The following is a 17,399-nucleotide window of genomic DNA, read 5'->3' as shown; positions in this document are numbered from 1 at the left end:
CTGAGGCGCGTCACAGAGGAACGGCACATCACTAGCGCGAGCCGAAAAAGGCACGCGCTAGTGATGCGCTGCAGGCGAAATTTACATTGCTGTCAATGGGTGCGCTAACGGACGCGTTGCATGGCGTTAATTGCGACATTTTCGCCGTGCAACGCTGTCCGTTAGCGATCACCCACTAACGCAATGTGAACCTAGCCTAAGAAAACATGAACGTTTTGCTGAGCCAAATATGCATGTGGAAGGGACTGTTGGAAGTTTTTGGAATAGTTATTCATCCAAAAGTATATGAGCAGCTACTTCACCAATAGCGTTTAAGAAATTGCAGAGAAGTACTTCAATTATCAATTTTGTAACTTAGATTAAAGTCATTGATAGACTACCATCTTTAAAGAATCCAAACTTTCAGCCATGCTACAATGGCTGTATACAAAATACAAAAACAACATGTATGAATATGAATCAAGCCCATCATTTTTTCCAATCATTCTCTATAATTTATCATCAATAAAATCATGTCAATTAGCCAAATTTGTCCCATTTATCTGAATTACATACTCTTCTGAGCCTAGCTTACATGATATAATCCTTCACAAAATTATCGTAAAAAATATACATAGATATGGCTTTCAAATTTACAAACATTTCTCAGTGCCAAAAAAATGTCTCACAGACAACAGAACACTGTATTAGTAAATTAAATTCTACTAAAACCTTGCATGCACAATTTAGACTTTGTTTACATGGTTGTAAAGCTTTTATCTACATATGTAATTTAGACAACACGAAACAGAATGGAAATTAAAATGGAACCTGTCAGCAAAATAGCATTGATCTGCTGCCGTAGAGGTAATTTATAGGTAAATGCATTTGAAAAATATGCAGATGACTATATGGAAATGCGATTGCAGGGAGAACATGAAGTTATATTCTCCCTGCAACCACTTGTCTCCAATCACACTCATCACCCTTTAACCAACAATCTGTCCTATGTGCATAGGACAGGAAAGGCAGGAAGTCTGTTAAGAAAGCTGAGAAAGGAATTATAGCACATTCACTGTGTATAGAGTGTAGATTCTTAACAGCCCTGACACTACCCTCATAACTCGAAACCAGCGACTACCGAGAAGACAACCTTAATTACCTAAAAGCATAGCCCAATTTTAACAGGACAATGAGCCCTGCCATACTGCAAAATTGTTCAGAAATGGTCTGAGGAAAATGGCAAATACCTTATTTTTCAGTTCATAAGACAAACTTTTTTACACCAAAAATGTGGAGGAAAATGGGGGGTACGTCTTATAGTTTGGATGTACCAGCTTTGGCTGAGGTGGGGAGGTGGGAGAGCTGCAGCGGTGGAGCAGAGGGTCACAGGAGGCAGGATCCAGCAGCTGTGGCTAAAGCCTGTGCCCACTGCTAAAGAGAATTGAATATTCACTGCATTCCACGCCCCTGGGCATGGAGAGCAATGAATATTCATTTCTCTTTAATAGCATCCTGATATGCATGGCCCCATCCTTATCCTGGTATGATTGGCCACATTCCCATCCTTGTATGCATGTCCCCATGATAAAAACATAAAAAAAAAAACAATTACACTTACCTTTCTGCGCTCCCACGCAGTGTCTTGTTTCGGTGCCAGCAGCTGCTTTATGCTTGTAAGCAGTGCATGGCAGGGTTTTGGGAGTGTGAACGAAAGGTCACAATATCATAAGGGCACAATGTGCTCTGTGATCTTCAGCTACCATGTGCAGAACCATCTTGGGCCTCATCAGAGCCAGAAGTGTGAGATGGATTTCAGTGCTTGAAGTGGGGATGAGGAGCGGCAGGTGGTGATGAGGAGCAAACGGACCAGAGAGGTGAGGGGTATGGTAATAAGGATTTAAATAAACAATAAATAACCTTTTGATGGCCCTTTATGGCTCTGAAAAATAAAATGTTGGCCTGTAGAATGAAAGGTACTACAGTTTTGCTACTTTACAGTATACCGTATTTTCTGGTGTATAAGACGACTGGGCGTATAAGACGACCCCCAACTTTTCCATATAAAATATGGAATTTGGGATATGCCCGCTGTATAAGACGGGGGTCATCTTATACGCCCAGTCATCTTATACGGCGTGTGGTTCCCAGGGTCTGGAGGAGAGGAGACTTTCCTTCAGGCCCTGGGATCCATATTCATGTTAAAAATAAAGAATAAAAATAAAAAATATGGATATACTCACCCCTCCGAGAAGCCTGGCTGTCACCGCTGCAAGCGTCTGCCTCCGTTCCTAAGAATTGCAGAGCGTGAAGGACCTTCGATGACGTCACGGTCTTGTGATTGGTCCGTGACCGCTCATGTGACCGGTCACCTGACCGTGACGTCATCGAAGGTCCTTCACGCTCTGCAATTATTAGGAACGGAGTCAGACGCTTGCAGCGGTGACAGCCAGGCTCCGTCGGAGGGGTGAGTATATCCATATTTTTTATTTTTATTCTTTATTTTTTACATGAATATGGATCACAGGGCCTGAAGGAGAGTCTCCTCTCCTTCAGACCCTGGGAACATCCAGGATCGCTCCCTGCACACCCCGTACCCGGCGTATAAGACGACCCCCGACTTTTGGGACAATTTTTAGGGGTTAAAAAGTCGTCTTATACGCCGGAAAATACGGTAATTTACTCCACAATTCTTACGTTAATAGCTTTGATGAATAAGAGCCAGAGTATTATCATATTTTTAAGCCAATAGTCACAATAATTTTTAATTAGCATTAATATTTCTAACCAATATACTAATCTAAATTAAACTTTGAAGTAAAACAATATTCACAATTTCCATCTTAAAATCATAAAAACACAAAATCTAATGATAAAAAGATTTACAATTACCGAAGCTTAAGACTACCTTTCCCAGAAGATACCATTGTGGAATTATCAGAGGATGCGGCTTTGTCTTTCCATATATTAGAAAGTGATGTAGAGACAAGTCTAAATAAACTGTAGCTGAAAGGCTGGAGCGATAAGGGCATATTTAACATTTTTCATTAAGACAGGTACAAATTACATTTTGTCTGTTTGTGTGTAATGATAAATGCCTGACGCTGGGATAAGTATAACATCCAACAGCAGCATCAAGAGAGAAAATAAATAAATAAAAGCAAGCACCCAATTTAATAACCATATTTAATTTCTTAAGTCTGAGACTATATTTTTTTTTTTACTAATTTCCCCGCAAAGGATTACTGACGGGAGATTTGTAATTAGACCCAACATAAATGAATAAGCAGATTAAATATGATAATGTCCAAAGTCGGAAATCCGAAAAAAGAAAATACATATAAAATTGTTAAAACATAAATATATTCATATAAAAAAGTGAAACATAAAAACAAAACAAAACAAAAAGAATAGCAAAAAGTGGAGATTTTTTTAGGAAATTCATCATTCTGCATTTCACATTTTAAATCTTGGTTTTCTGAAAGCTGGATGATGGCAAATGGAGGATTTTAAGCAGAGCAATGTGGATAATTCTTAGTCGACGATGAGGGCAAGATGACCACCTGATAGTTTTCGCTGAGGTGATAAAATGAAACGATTGCTTTGTTTTGCTTCAAGGGTTTTGCTATATCGTACGTTATTACAAAGGGAAAAAAAAGTGTGCCGTCTGGATGGAGAAAGAGGAACATTATCAAGGTTATAGTACAGCCCGACTTAATTGCACATTAACGCCATGGACAAAGCACAGTATATTTTTGCTCGTACATACCATAACGCGACTGATTTCTCTATCTCGCTGTCACAGCCAACAAGCTGAATTTCTAACCAAATAGTGAGCTCGGGCACACACATTACTCCTTTACAGGTCCATCACCAGTGCATTTTGCACCATGCTGAATCCAGTTTTTTGTGCAATTACATGGACACTCACATGGGTGTAGCGAAACAATACGAAAGTCCAAAGCAAATTCCCCTTCAAATTGAATATTGTAAAACGCACCGATATTCTCTAATCATTTATTGTATGCATACGTGTACGTGCTGGAGATTCTTGTGAAAATTTTATTGGAAAGGGGGTACATTGCATATATTATATATTCCTAATAAATAGCAGCACAGCCTTAGTGTGCATTTGCTCTTCCATGGGTAAGGGAACACGTTTTCTCCCAAAAAATATTCAGCACATCCAGTTAGTGAAAAGGATCCTTTAAATCACCCATACAAGTATATTTCAGCTCTCTCTATTGAGTATTTTATTTTTTAGATATGAGTGAATTAATCTGATGAAAATTGAAGAGTTTGTGGATTCAAATAATTTGGGTAGCGCCATTTTGCACATTGCAGAAGAATACATCAGCTAGAGACAGATCACATGAGCGCAGGAACGTCCAAACGGGCTTCCCCATACTATCTTGTAGCAAACACATCACATCGTGGATCACAGTTAATCAGTAGGGACCATCATAGCCAGTATAAAAGCAGAAGGAGGAAACATAGCAGCAGGATTGTGGCGAATATGGATAGTGAGAGAATGTCACAGCTCATACATAAGCAATACATATTAGGAAGAGAAACCCATAAAAGCACAACTATAGTGTGTGACAGCAACGAAGTGGAACATATTAGTGCATTATGAAAAAAGTGCAGTATATATATATTTTTTTTTTTAAGGGAAATTGGAGGCTGTCATAATTTCAATTTAACCCAAAGTGATTCACAGCAAATCGAATTTTATGGGAAACTTGAATTGTAAAAGATTAATTCATCTCCACTTTTATATATATTTCTATATTTTTTTTTTCGGGATGGGAGGGCCACAATCCAAATCTGGCACAGAATCCCATCAAACTCTAGTTATGCCACACAAAGGGGATCATGATTCAATATACACTGTGTGCAGAATTATTAGGCAAGTTGTGTTTTAGAGGACTGTTTTTATTATTGATCAACAACTATGTTCTCAATCAACCCAAAAGACTCATAAATATCAAAGCTTAAAGGGAACCTGTCACCCCCCCCCCCCCCCAGTCGTTTCAAACTAAAACAGCCACCTTGTGCGGCAGTAATGCTGCATTCTGACAAGGTGGCTCTTTTAGTTCTCGGTGCTGTAACTAGAGAAATAATCCGTTTTTAATTTGTCAGAAATACCTGGTCTTCAGTCAAGGAGGCCGGCGTTTCCCCCCTGCTTCAGACAGCACACAGCTGTCACTCACGTCTTCCTGGCGCCGGGCGCTGCCTCCTCCTCACCGCTGTTTTGAAAATAGCTGGTGCCTGCGCTCTTTTCCCCTGCCTGGTGTAGGCGCAGCGAGCGCTGCCCGTCTTTCCTCATATGCAGCCCAGCTGACTGCGCTTGCGCGGCCGCCCTGCCTGTGAATCCCAGCCCCGCAATGTGAATAAATAAGTCACTGCAGTGCAGGCATGTGCAGGCATGTATTAACCATTTCTCATCTGCTTGTTTCACTAAAATACTTGGTGAAGCTTGAAAAGTTGCTACTTGGTACGTGACCTCAATTTTGCAAACCAAATACTTGCATCTACGTTATGACTGCTCACGTTGACAATGAAGTGCAATCCTGACAGTCAGTGTGATGGCAGAAATTGATGTACAATCCGGAATTTAACATTAGGTCACTTTAAAGCACCACTTCAGCATTTTTTTATTGCACTGGTGGAGTGGTGCTATAAATGCAAGTCCCCTGCCCCTTGTTTGATGTTTGATACTCACCTGCCGTTACCTCCATCTATTTGCAGTGTCGATCCGGCAAAAACTGACCTGCTCGCAGCTCCTGTGTTTCATGGAGCTGCACATAGGTCACTTTTCAATACAAGTCTACGAGAGCCTCATTCTGGCTCTCAGACTTTTATTGAGAGCATGTGGCGTAGCCTATAACTTTTGGCCAGCCAGAAGCTTCTTTCACAAGATGGAACGGGGAAATCAGAGCGGCATCGAAAAAAAACTGTGAAGACACCAGAGGGTGAGAATATGACCACGGGAAGGGAACTTATGTTTAAAGCGCCACTCCAGAGCTGAAAAAAAACCTGCTGGAGTGGTGGTTTAAAGGATATCATAACATTGCATAAGTCATTGACTGGTGTCAAGGTGACCAATTGTCAAATTACACTTTTTTGTCCCACAATATCCCAGCGCTGTGTTACCCGAATCAAGGTAAACTCTGCCACATCTGTACACTTCATCAGATAATCACTAATAAAGCAGTGAAAATTGACTTCTAGAAGGGTGGTCCTCTCAAAAGAAGCAGCCAGTACACACTGAAAGTAGGATAACTAAATCTTTCCAAAGATTTCACCATATGAAACAAACTTTCTTAAATCCGGCATGTGTTCATCCAGAAATCCAGCACTTGCTTTAAGCACAAGACCAGAAAAGGATGCATCAGCCAGTTTTGAACAAGCATTTTAATATTTTTTATACAAGCAGTTTAAAATATTCTATATTGATTTGATAATAATCCTAAAGATTTAATTATCTAGGATCAGATTCCACTGATGCTAAACTTTACTATCTATAGCAGAGGTGTCAAACTGCATTCCTCGAGGGCCGCCAACAGGTCATATTTTCAGGATTTCCTTGTGTTGCACAGGTGATAATTTAATCACCTGCACAGAATGATTCCAGCACCTTGTGGAATGCTAAGGAAATCCTGAAAACATGACCTGTTGGCGGCCCTCGAGGAATGCAGCTTGACACCTCTGATCTACAGTATATGTGGTTGAGGCAAACCCTATGCAGATTAAGTAGCAGCTGGGAATATGCCTTCTTTTGTTAATCTTCATCCCAGTCCTATTTCTGTTAGATGTCACATACTACGCATGACCTTTATGAACTCCTTAACACAGTCAAAAGTGGCTTGTAGCATGATATCCCTGACTGTCCAAGTCTGACACCCAAAAGAACTGTCAATTGTCACCTTGTTATTTAATGGTATTTTTTTTGTACTTTTGGTTTCCTATCAAAAACAAATAACTATTATGTACATATACAGTGGGGGAAAAAATATTTGATCCCTTATTTCTCACTGCAAATCATTTATATAATTTATACAATGTGATTTTCTCGATTTTATTTTTGATATTTTCTCAATGTTAAAATTAACCTACCCTTAAAATTATAGACTGTTCATGTCTTTGTCAGTGGGCAAACTTACAAACTCAGCAAGGGATCAAATACTTATTTCCCCAACTCTATATTTCTATATTCAGAATGACATTAACAGTAAACCTATGCTCATGATGGCATAAAAGCAATAGATACCTCGCAGAACCGGACAAACCCCAATTACAAGTCAATGGAGTCCACCAGCCACCAATGATGTCCATCATTGTGCCAAAATTGACTCTGGCAAATTTACTCAAATTTTAATGAGAAATTACATCCCCTCTGAATATATTAAATGCAAATCAAATTATTTGCCGATTGACAGTAAAAAAAGGAAAAAAAATATTTTGCTCAGTGTTTTCCTATTCCTAAAGTATAATAAATTGCTTAGCTGTGCAGAGGTTAAAGAAAAAAAAGATCCATTCCTAGCCACTGACCTGTTCTTGCTGCAGCAGCCTCCCCAAGTCACCTGCTCCACTTTGCTTCAGTGCTGGTTTCCTCTCCTCACTCTGTGACGATGCTTCTGGCACCAGCGAGGTCTCCACCCATGACATGAAATCATCATGTGGGGCAATGTACATTATGAAATCATGACATCAGAATGTGCATTGAGGCCTAGCCAGTGCCAAAAGCATCAACTAAGTGGTAGTGATGAGCGAGTGTACTCATTGCTCGGGTTTTCCCGAGCACGCTTGGGTGACCTCCCGAGTATTTGGATGTGTTCATAGATTTAGTTTTCATCACCGCAGCTGAATGATTTACAGCTACTAGACAGCTTGAATACAGGTAGAGATTCCCTAGCAACCAGGCAACCCCCACATGTACTTAGGCTTGCTAGTAGCTGTAAATCATTCAGCTGTGGCGATGAAAACGAAATCTCCGAACACTAACAAATACTCGAAGGTCACCCGAGCGTGGTCGGGAAAACCCGAGCAATGAGTACACTCACTCATCACTACTAAGTGGAAATCGGTGCCATAGACAAGAGAATGCCTTAGGAATTTAACAGTGGACTGCAAGAAGCTGGGGCATCAAGGTCAGGTAAGACTCTAGAAGAGTATGAAATCAACAAATGGAAGCCAGCTGGCTGCCATTTTTCAGAATGTGCGTGAATTCTGAAAAATTTGAATTTGGTAGAATCTCCAAATTTTGGGAAATTCAAAACAAATTTGATTTGCTTAGAATCAATTATCTCATCTCTAGTGGTTTCCATTTATGATGCAGATGTGATTAAAACCAGATACATAGTCCATCTGCAGACTCACAATGGCACTGGTCAAAAGAAAGATGAAAATAAGACATCAAATTTCAGAAGATTTCAAGTTATGGATTTTTGCATTCAGAATAAGAAACATTTTTAGAGTTCACTTTTAAAGATCCCAAATGTGCAACCAGTTGCTTTTATTATCATCATCACTGATCAGTTTCCATGAAGGATATCTCTGCAATCACAGCAAACAGACACAGTGACAGCCAATGTGTAATCATTAAGCCATTATTGATCAGGAACTGTAAATTAATAACCAAACATAAACCTTGTCTGTAGATTCTATTTCCACAATTTTAGATACAGAACATTCACATCTATTGCAAAAGTTCAGCACATATAGTACAGGTACATAATGAAGTCTCCTCATCGGCTGCAAAAGACATTCAATGATTTAACTCTAAATATGTTTATATATAGAAATATGATCTCCCAAAAGGGAAATCTACCTGTGATAAAACTAAACGTTTGGACTCAAAGTGGTGGTACATTTAGAAATAGGTTATTGGGATTTGTTGGACGCACTCCCATTGACTTCTTCTGACAAAGTGTCACATACTTTCAAACAAAGTAGGCAGAGTTAGTCGATGAAAAAATTTGAAATTGCGCATAAATTTTGCAACCTAGTTTTCCACCAGAAAATTAATTGATGAATCAGAGCCTTTGCATTTCAAATCCTTGCCAAGATCTCAGTTGGTTTCACTGAATGGAAATATTCTTGATATAAAGTTGAAATTGAAAACCTATAGAGACTAAATAACTTCTCAAAGCTGAAGCTTTCCCAATGTATCTAGTCATACAATTCTTTGAGGCAGACACAACTGCATAACTCTTTCCCCATTTGTTACAAGGGTGAATAATTGTATGATTTGAGTGTGTAGCTAAAGAGGTTGTCCACTACTTTAAAACTGAAGACTAGTGATGAGCGAGTGTACCCGTTGTTCGGGTTTTCCAGAGCATGCTCGGGTGGTCTCTGAGTATTTATGACTGCTCAGAGATTTAGTTTTCATTGCCTCAGTTGGATGATTTGCGACTGTTAGACAGTTTGATTACATGTGGGGATTCCCTAGCAACCAGGCAACCCCCACATGTACTCAGGCTGGGTAGTAGCTGTAAATCATTCATCTGAGGCGATGAAAACTAAATGTCCAAACACTAACAAATACTCGTAGGTCACCCGAGCGTGCTGGGGAAAACCCGAACAACGAGTATACTCGCTCATCACTACTGAAGACCTATCTTTAGGAAAGGTCATCAACGTCTGATCAGTGAGGGTGCGACACCTGGCATCCCTGCCAATCAGCTGTTCTCGGTGCCGATAGCTGATGGAACTGCTTAGTAACTGAGCTGCTCCATCTGCTGATAGAGGCCGCAGCCGGGTACTGCAAATTAGCCATCTATTCAATCAATAGAAAGCTGATGTGCAGTACTTGGGGATGTGGCCACTATCAGTAGATGGAGCATCTCAGCAACTGAGAAGTTCTGGCAGCTAGTGACGCAGAGAACAGCGGATCGGCTAAGATACTGGGTGACACATCTCCCACAGATCAGACATTTGCAACCATCAATGTTAAAGACATGGACAATCTCTAACGTTGATCAGCTCACAGATGATTGCCTTGATTAGATACAGTGTCACAAAGCTTCAACTGCAAGAAGGAAGTATACTGTTAATTTTTCTGCATAGGCATCTTAAGTAGAATCACATTTCTTACTTGTACCTTGGCAGTTTTTATTAGTCACTGATTGGCAGTTAATGCTTAACGGGATCACCTGGGCATAAAAGACTGATGACCGATCTTTGGGATAGGTTTTCAAAATCTTTGGGTGCCAGTTTTCGGAGCCCCATGAATTTGTTTTTGATGACCTATCCTAATAATTAGCCATCAATAATTTATCTTCAGGCAACCTCTTTAAGCACAAAGCTTACAATGTGTTCAGTGCCCAGCTCGCTTATCATTATTGGAAGAAGCCAACCAACCAAGAAGAATATATGAATACTAAATGGAAATAAACAGGATACAAATTTATTTTACAGTTCAAACATTTTTCTAGAACAGATATTGCATCTTAACATTTCCAATAGCCTTAAAATTCTAATTGAAAATTGCACTTTATCTTGTTTATGCAAATGCATTTTATGCAAACTAATTACTTGACCAAAAGTACTGTAAGTTGCTTTCCCATTGCATTCTAACACCAGTTTGGTGGTCCGATCAGTGCTTATATCGAAATCCCCGGCAAAACTGGATTTGGACGTTTGCGCCGATAGGGCCATAGACTATAATCACACCAACAGATCGAACATGCACTCGGTCTTGCATCATTTTCGGGAGTCTACAACTACTGAATATGGATACCTGGATGCAGTCTACTACATCTGACTGTCCACTTCAAGTAGGCGTACACACCCAAAAACGTTGCACAACTGAGTGCACATTCACTCTGACGGCATCATATAGTTCATGGCTAAGTCGGTCATACATCCCAATCCCATTTTGAGGGGTGTTCAGACAAGCCCTGACGGGACCAATGAACGGGTGTCTGAATGCAGCATGAAAGCACCTTAAGGTAAGTGGTAAGATTGACAATATGTTAGTGCAAGATATAAAATACTTCTACATATAAAAGGTCGTATTAATTTGCTCCTTATTTTCAAGTTAAGCCATTAATTTATGCTGCTGAACCACAATCAGCATGAATCAGAGTCTGGCTGTGTGATTACTGACATGCATGTTTTACTTGGAAATGTTGCATCGTTTCATAGAAAACAGTTTGAAAAGTCAACCGGGGACCATAGAGACCTGACTAGTCCAGTGCCACTCCTGGCTGGTTTCTCTTCTCAGCCTGCTCTAGTTTGCTGACATGTTTCCCTTTATGTGCAAATATGAGAGACCAGACAAACAACTGGAGGGTGGTAGGGGGAGGTGGGAAGAGGCTGTCCTTGGAGTAGTGAGGTCTCCCTCTATGGTTGCAAACAAGTTTTTAAACTTAAGTTTTCTCTGCAGCATTTCAGAGTAGAAAATGACGACTGGCTGCAATTGCGACCAGTGCCAAATTCACGCTGCCTGTCGACTGGGCAACATAAATATAATAATTGGCTAACTCTAAAGTGGCTACTGACCACTATACAGTTTTATAACCGAGTCTGCATGGCTGGATATGCACTAAGAGAGAAACTTTGAAACGGTAGGAAGAAACTTCTAAATCACATAGGTGAAATTTTAGGTGATGCTAACAAAATGTTAATATATAGAACATTACATTTCACTATAAATCTATACATATAACCTATAAAATAGCAACAAGGGGAGAAATGTATCCTGCAACTATTCCAATTAGGTAATGCAATTAGCTAATCTCATTTACCGTATAATGTTTCTGATCTCACATTTCAAACTTGCTCACTGCCCGCTCTAATGATTCACATGCGTAGTGTGTAGTCCATCACTGTAAATGGTGATCAGCTCACCTTCCAGTGAGGACAATTTAGTGTGAAAACCTCTTGCATTCACATAAGAACCCTGGTAGACCTTGTTTGGCCAGGGTGTGGTGCAAGGAGTGTAGAAATACACCAAGCTGGTATCAAGGTAAGGCTGGGTTCACATTACGTTTAAGCAGTCCATTAGCAGGACTGCGTTACACCGCGGCATAACACGGTGTAACGCAGTCCATTAACGCTGCCATTAAGCACTATTTTGGGCGCATCGCTAGCGCACGCCCAAAATGGGTGTGCGCTAGCAATGTGCCATCATTGAATGAAAAAAAAAAAATGATGCCCATTAAGTGGAACTAGTTACAGTAAGCACCAGCAAAAATGTAGCTTATCATTCTGGACTACAACACTAACGTTGACTAGGTTTTCTAAATTCTTATTAATAAAAAGTAAATACAATTTTTTTTTTTTAAATATATATATATATTTTTTCTAATTGTATAATATATATATATATATATACACATACATACACACAGTAAAGGGAAAATATAGAAATAAGTAGATGCGCCTCATATTAACTAATACACTTAGACGATAGTAGTTAAAAATACACATTTTAGTAAAACACTTGTGAATTTTGCTTTTTAAAAAGGTCATCATAATAAATCAGATTTTTATTTTATAATGTTCACAGTCAAATATAAAAAAATACAAAACTATGGAAATTAATGCACATGCCAATCTGTGTTATAGGTTCGCACAGTAGATCAAAAGTGCATTGACCCTTTGTATCTCCAACTCATTATCCTGAATCTGAGTTCTGCTTGTAGGAATTGGGATTTGAATTTGCACACCAATGTGGTGCATTTCAAGATCTTGAGCGCAGTAGACAGATGGGTCACAGTGAAGTGGAGGACGGTTGCCCCTCGGGAGGCAGAGGCTGAATGAGTGACTGTCGCGCAGTTCAAGCAGTCGACATGCTGCTGACTCAGGAGTGGTCACTGACTGGCACCTCTGCTGCCATTGAGCCATCTCTACTGGGAGTAGTTACAGGCCAGTCATGCTGACAGGTACATACTGAGCATCTCAGAGTCCTTTTTTCTCTTGTACGTTGATGCTGCTCTATGGACAATTAATAAACAGATCTGTAAATGAACCACATAAATGAAGGAATAAATCCAACAGGAGGCAAGGAAATGCAAACATGGAAGGTTTATCGACGCCGTACTAAAAATAACATTTTATTCATTTACAGCAGTGCAATGTAGTTAATACAAGACAGGTCATCTACAAGGCATTAGTAAGCTGATTATGCACATCAATTAAAGCCTATATACTATGCTTTATTTAATCATTGTCAGAATCAAATAGATTAATTGGCATTGCCTTTCTCTGCCTGATAGGTATCGCAGCTACTTTTCCTTCAGATGTGTGGCTTTACTACAAATCATGGACTACAACTAACTATTAAGCTACTTGGAAAATAAACATTAAAGAGGTTGTCCACAACTTTTACATTAAAGGCCTATCCTTATGATATTGGTGACCTATCTGATTGGCCAGGGTCCGACACACGGCACCCCAGCTGATCAGCTGTTATCTGTGTCAGCGGCTGCCAGCCAGACGTACTCACACTTGCCGAACTGCTCCGTCTGCCTGTAGTGGTTGCTGCAGGGTACTACACATCAGCCTCCTATTGATTTGAATAGGAGGCGAATGTGTTGTACCCTGTGCCAGCCACTACAAGCAGATGGCACAGCTCGGCAAGTGCACACTTCCAGCCAGTGGCCGCCAACACGGAGAACAGTTGATCAGCAGGGCTGTTGGGTGTTGGAACCCGCCCGATCATACATTGATGACCTATCTATCCTAAGGATAGGCCATTAATGTAAAAAGTAGTGGACAACCTCTTTAAGCCAATTTCCCACTTCCTATATTCAGAGTCTGAGTATGGACTGCAATGTACAGATCGGCCAGGGGTCAATTGATCTGAATTCATCAGCCTCATGTGCATGTATAAGAATATTAAGTTTGGCTCTGGAGACCTACAGGAGGTCCGAGCATCCCCGGTCATATTCAGTTCAGGAGTAGTGATGAGCGAGTATACTCATTGCTCGGGTTTTCCCGAGCACGCTCGGGTAGTTTCCAAGTATTTGTAAGTACTCAGAAACTTAGTTTCCTTTGCCACAGCTCGGGGAAACCCGAGCAACGAGTATACTCGCTCATCACTATTCAGGAGTTAAACTGGCTTTACTGGAACTTAGTTTACATTTTTCCAAAATAGGTTTTTGGGCGTCAAAAAATGTGTAAATACATAAATATATCAGCCACAGCCTGATGGTAAAGTAATTATCTCATCAATAAAGATAAATAATAGAATACTTAGTGTGAGAAAGAAGGAGTGACTCTTGGTGGCAACTAGTTTCTGACCAGGAAGATCACCGTACTTCTGCTCCGAGAAGATAAATGGAATATGGTGTCTTCAAAAGTGGACGCCTAATATCCATTATTAATAATAACGGCTATAAATTGCACATATTGTATTATGGTCAACTTAAGAGAGGGGAGAATTGATTTGCATGATTACGGTCCAATGGCCAGGTACGTGCTCTGTAATTGTTGTATAGGAGTCCTGCAAAACTCCTTACCTCCCAGCATTTCTTTTGACTACCCACCTTGGCACAATGTCTTGCCAGCCAAGTCGTACTCTAGTCACATCTACAACTGTAGTCATGCTTCTGTTTTTACATTAGGTCTTCTACTCCAGTCAGACTCAGAGCTGCAATCACTATTCTGCTGCACATCATGTCTTATTCTCAAGTTACCTAAAGAGCTGCAGTCACTATTCTAATGTTACATCACATTTTAAACTCCAGTCACATCTAGAGCTGCAGTGACAATGTCTATACACAACTTCACAGTATACCTCAAAGTGAATGGATCATCCTAACACTGTATACACTAGCATTGAATAACCTACCCAATTCCGTTTTGTTTGGGGGGGGGGGTTTGGGGGGAGGGGGTTTGTGATTATGTGCATTACGTTGAGGATGTGACAATGCGGTGTGGTTTATAAAAAGGGCATGCTTTATGTCAACAAAAAGTTTTGGCAGTCCATTGTTCAGAAAAAATTATAAGAGTAGATAGACTTCTCTGTACCCCCCCTACATTTGAGAATAGGACACAAGTACATCCCTCGCTCCCCACACTTCACTGGTGCCGCTACACAATAACCACGTCAAGTACCCTCCGTCAGATGTACGCTGCCAATAACAGTGTATTCAATTCATGGATCAGTCACTTGTATGTTCCAGCCTATTGTAAGTGCTATTTACAGGTACCCCTATAAGCAACAATCCAGAGATTTTCTAAGAATGTAAAGTGGTGTTGGAAATAATGTTGTCCTTGAAGTGGTAGTCTCATCATCTTAAATGGGTAAAATTGTAAATTGCTTGCCAAAAGAAGCAAGTATGCAAATGTTTCCCTTTATTATAACTCCCTCCATTCTTGAGAACCCAAAGGATTTTTTAATGTTTACTTCTCTCTGGCATGATTACCGCACATTGCTGCATTTCATGTAAGTGCTGCTCTTCAGGTGAGGGAATCCAGCCAGCTTCAGAGTAAATATTCATGGAGTTGTGCAAAAAAGTGTTACAGAATTTTTATTTAATGAGAAATACACGCGCCTTACCTTTGTCTCGCCTACTGAATGAATGGACAACTGGGCATTACCAGTTGAAGGGTGTCCATACACAGCCTCACCGTGATTGGCCGGTTTCAGACCATGTAGAGACACACCTCTAATTTGCGACTCCCATGAGGAATAAAAGAATAATGGCACAATGTAGATTTGCATGAGTGCTCAAAATTTGTAATTTCAGGCACAATGCAAGTATTTACCAAAACAGATCTATCAGGAGAATTCACAGTTTCCTTTTCAAACCATGAAAAAATGCATATTTCACCATAAATAAATGAGAGATATAACAATATACTTTTAAAATCTCAACGAGTAATGTATTATTAGGAAATTGCATAAATGTGCAGTTCCCTAAAAGATGTTTCTCTAGTATAACTGCTTTTGTTGCAAGCAGTAAAGAAAAGAATAGCAATGGAAAACAAAGATAAAGCTAAAGCAAGCAAGCCCCAGGGAAATAAAATTTCTTCAATCCTATAAAACAGGCTAGAGAATATTTTACAAGATGCTATAGGCTGCCTTCCAAAGGTAAACTATAGACCAGCATTTATCAATAGGCTACATAATGTATGATATTTGATTTCCACACGGCTGCTCTTCTGTAGCTCTGGGTCCAGATACCTAAAAACTAGAGATAAATTTTAACATATACTTTCTCCCTTTTTACATACAAATTTTGGCAAGATTCATGTCAGAGAAAGTTCGTATTCTCCAAAATGCAATTTTTTGTACTTTGCTTCTGTGCAGAATTAGCAAAATGGTGGCCACTGTCACCATTTTGCTAGACTGAAAAAGGATCATGAAAAGGTTAAATAAAACCCTTATACTCACACCTTATCACTCATCTCTCCTGCCCATCTGCTCCCTATCGTCACCTGTCTGGGTCTCAGCACATCTTATTAACAATGCCAAACACTGAATCACCTGGGTCTCTTCATGGTAAGCCGGGACATTTCCACGCGAGGTCACAGCGGATATCGTGGTGTCATTGTGGTCTCATCGTGGTCTCATCAGGGTCAGAAGTCGTTCAGGGCTGATATACAGCGGGGCGGTCCGGTCTGATGGATGTCGCTGGTCTTGGTCTAGCGCCTCCCATCTTCTTACGATTCTCGTCCTCATGCTTGCTTCGTGTGGATGACATGGACGCATCCCTTCGTAATCCATACAGTCTCCTTAGCACAGCGCTCCTTCGAAGGTGTACTTCTCGGTCCTGCCGAGGGCAGAGCAAAGTACTGCAGTGCACATGTGCCGGGGATCTTTGACCTTTCCCGGAACCCGGAGATGAGTCATCCACACAAATCAAGCAGGAGGGTGGCATTGAAAGAAGAAGGGAAGCATCGGGCCAAGACCAGCGATGTCCATCGGACCAGACTGCCCCACAGCTAAGTATAATAAAAGCTATTTTTCTTCTCTTGCAGGTCGGGTTGGGGGCAGATGTATAGCATTATAGAATGCTGTATGCCAGCCCTGAAAGGTGATGGCCGTATCTCTTATCGGCCAAACCTGGTGCAGATTCCCTTTAACAACATACATTTACTATGCTCAGGTGTCTAGAGAACAACTTTGGTGCAAGTTGAATTTCCTGTGAGAATTTGCAAGAAAACCTCTCTAGTTCATTTTGCTCCAAACTAACCTTGTTCCTGAAGTTTATACAGCAAAAAAAAAAAAAAAAAAATTCACAATACGCCATATACAAATCCAGCCCTTGAAAGTACACAAATACCTACAAAAAGGTATTTTAAAAAATTGTCTCTTTTCTTCGCCTATTGTTTACAAGTGGTACTACAATCCGGATTTTGTGTGTCAAATTTTATTAGTAAGATGTATAGTATAACCAGAGAGGAGCGTCTTGTCCTTCTTGAGCTCTTGCTTTTTGTAAGCTGCTCCCGCATGTCTTTTT

General features: G+C 40.3%; 1 protein-coding gene and 1 long non-coding RNA gene across 6 annotated transcripts in view; one reads left to right on the top strand and one right to left on the bottom strand.

Moving 5' to 3' along the window:
* The window catches only part of FIGN (fidgetin, microtubule severing factor), a 175,094-nt gene that overhangs the window by 99,308 nt on the left and 58,387 nt on the right, over window positions 1-17,399 (bottom strand). Inside the window, exon 3 of one of the 5 annotated variants that reach the window (XR_013217801.1) lies at window positions 12,377-12,947. The exons of the other annotated variants lie outside the window; for them this stretch is intronic. The gene's annotated coding sequence lies outside the window, so the exon portion shown is untranslated. Of the gene's footprint in view, window positions 1-12,376; window positions 12,948-17,399 lie in introns of those variants that run through there. 5 annotated transcript variants of the gene reach the window in all.
* LOC143784505 (uncharacterized) overlaps window positions 1-17,399 on the top strand; it is a 36,950-nt gene that overhangs the window by 17,202 nt on the left and 2,349 nt on the right. The gene's annotated exons all lie outside the window — the stretch shown is intronic.

Source organism: Ranitomeya variabilis, chromosome 7 (assembly GCF_051348905.1).
Source record: "Ranitomeya variabilis isolate aRanVar5 chromosome 7, aRanVar5.hap1, whole genome shotgun sequence".
Taxonomy (NCBI): domain Eukaryota; kingdom Metazoa; phylum Chordata; class Amphibia; order Anura; family Dendrobatidae; genus Ranitomeya; species Ranitomeya variabilis.
This window is presented reverse-complemented; position numbering and strand designations above follow the sequence as displayed.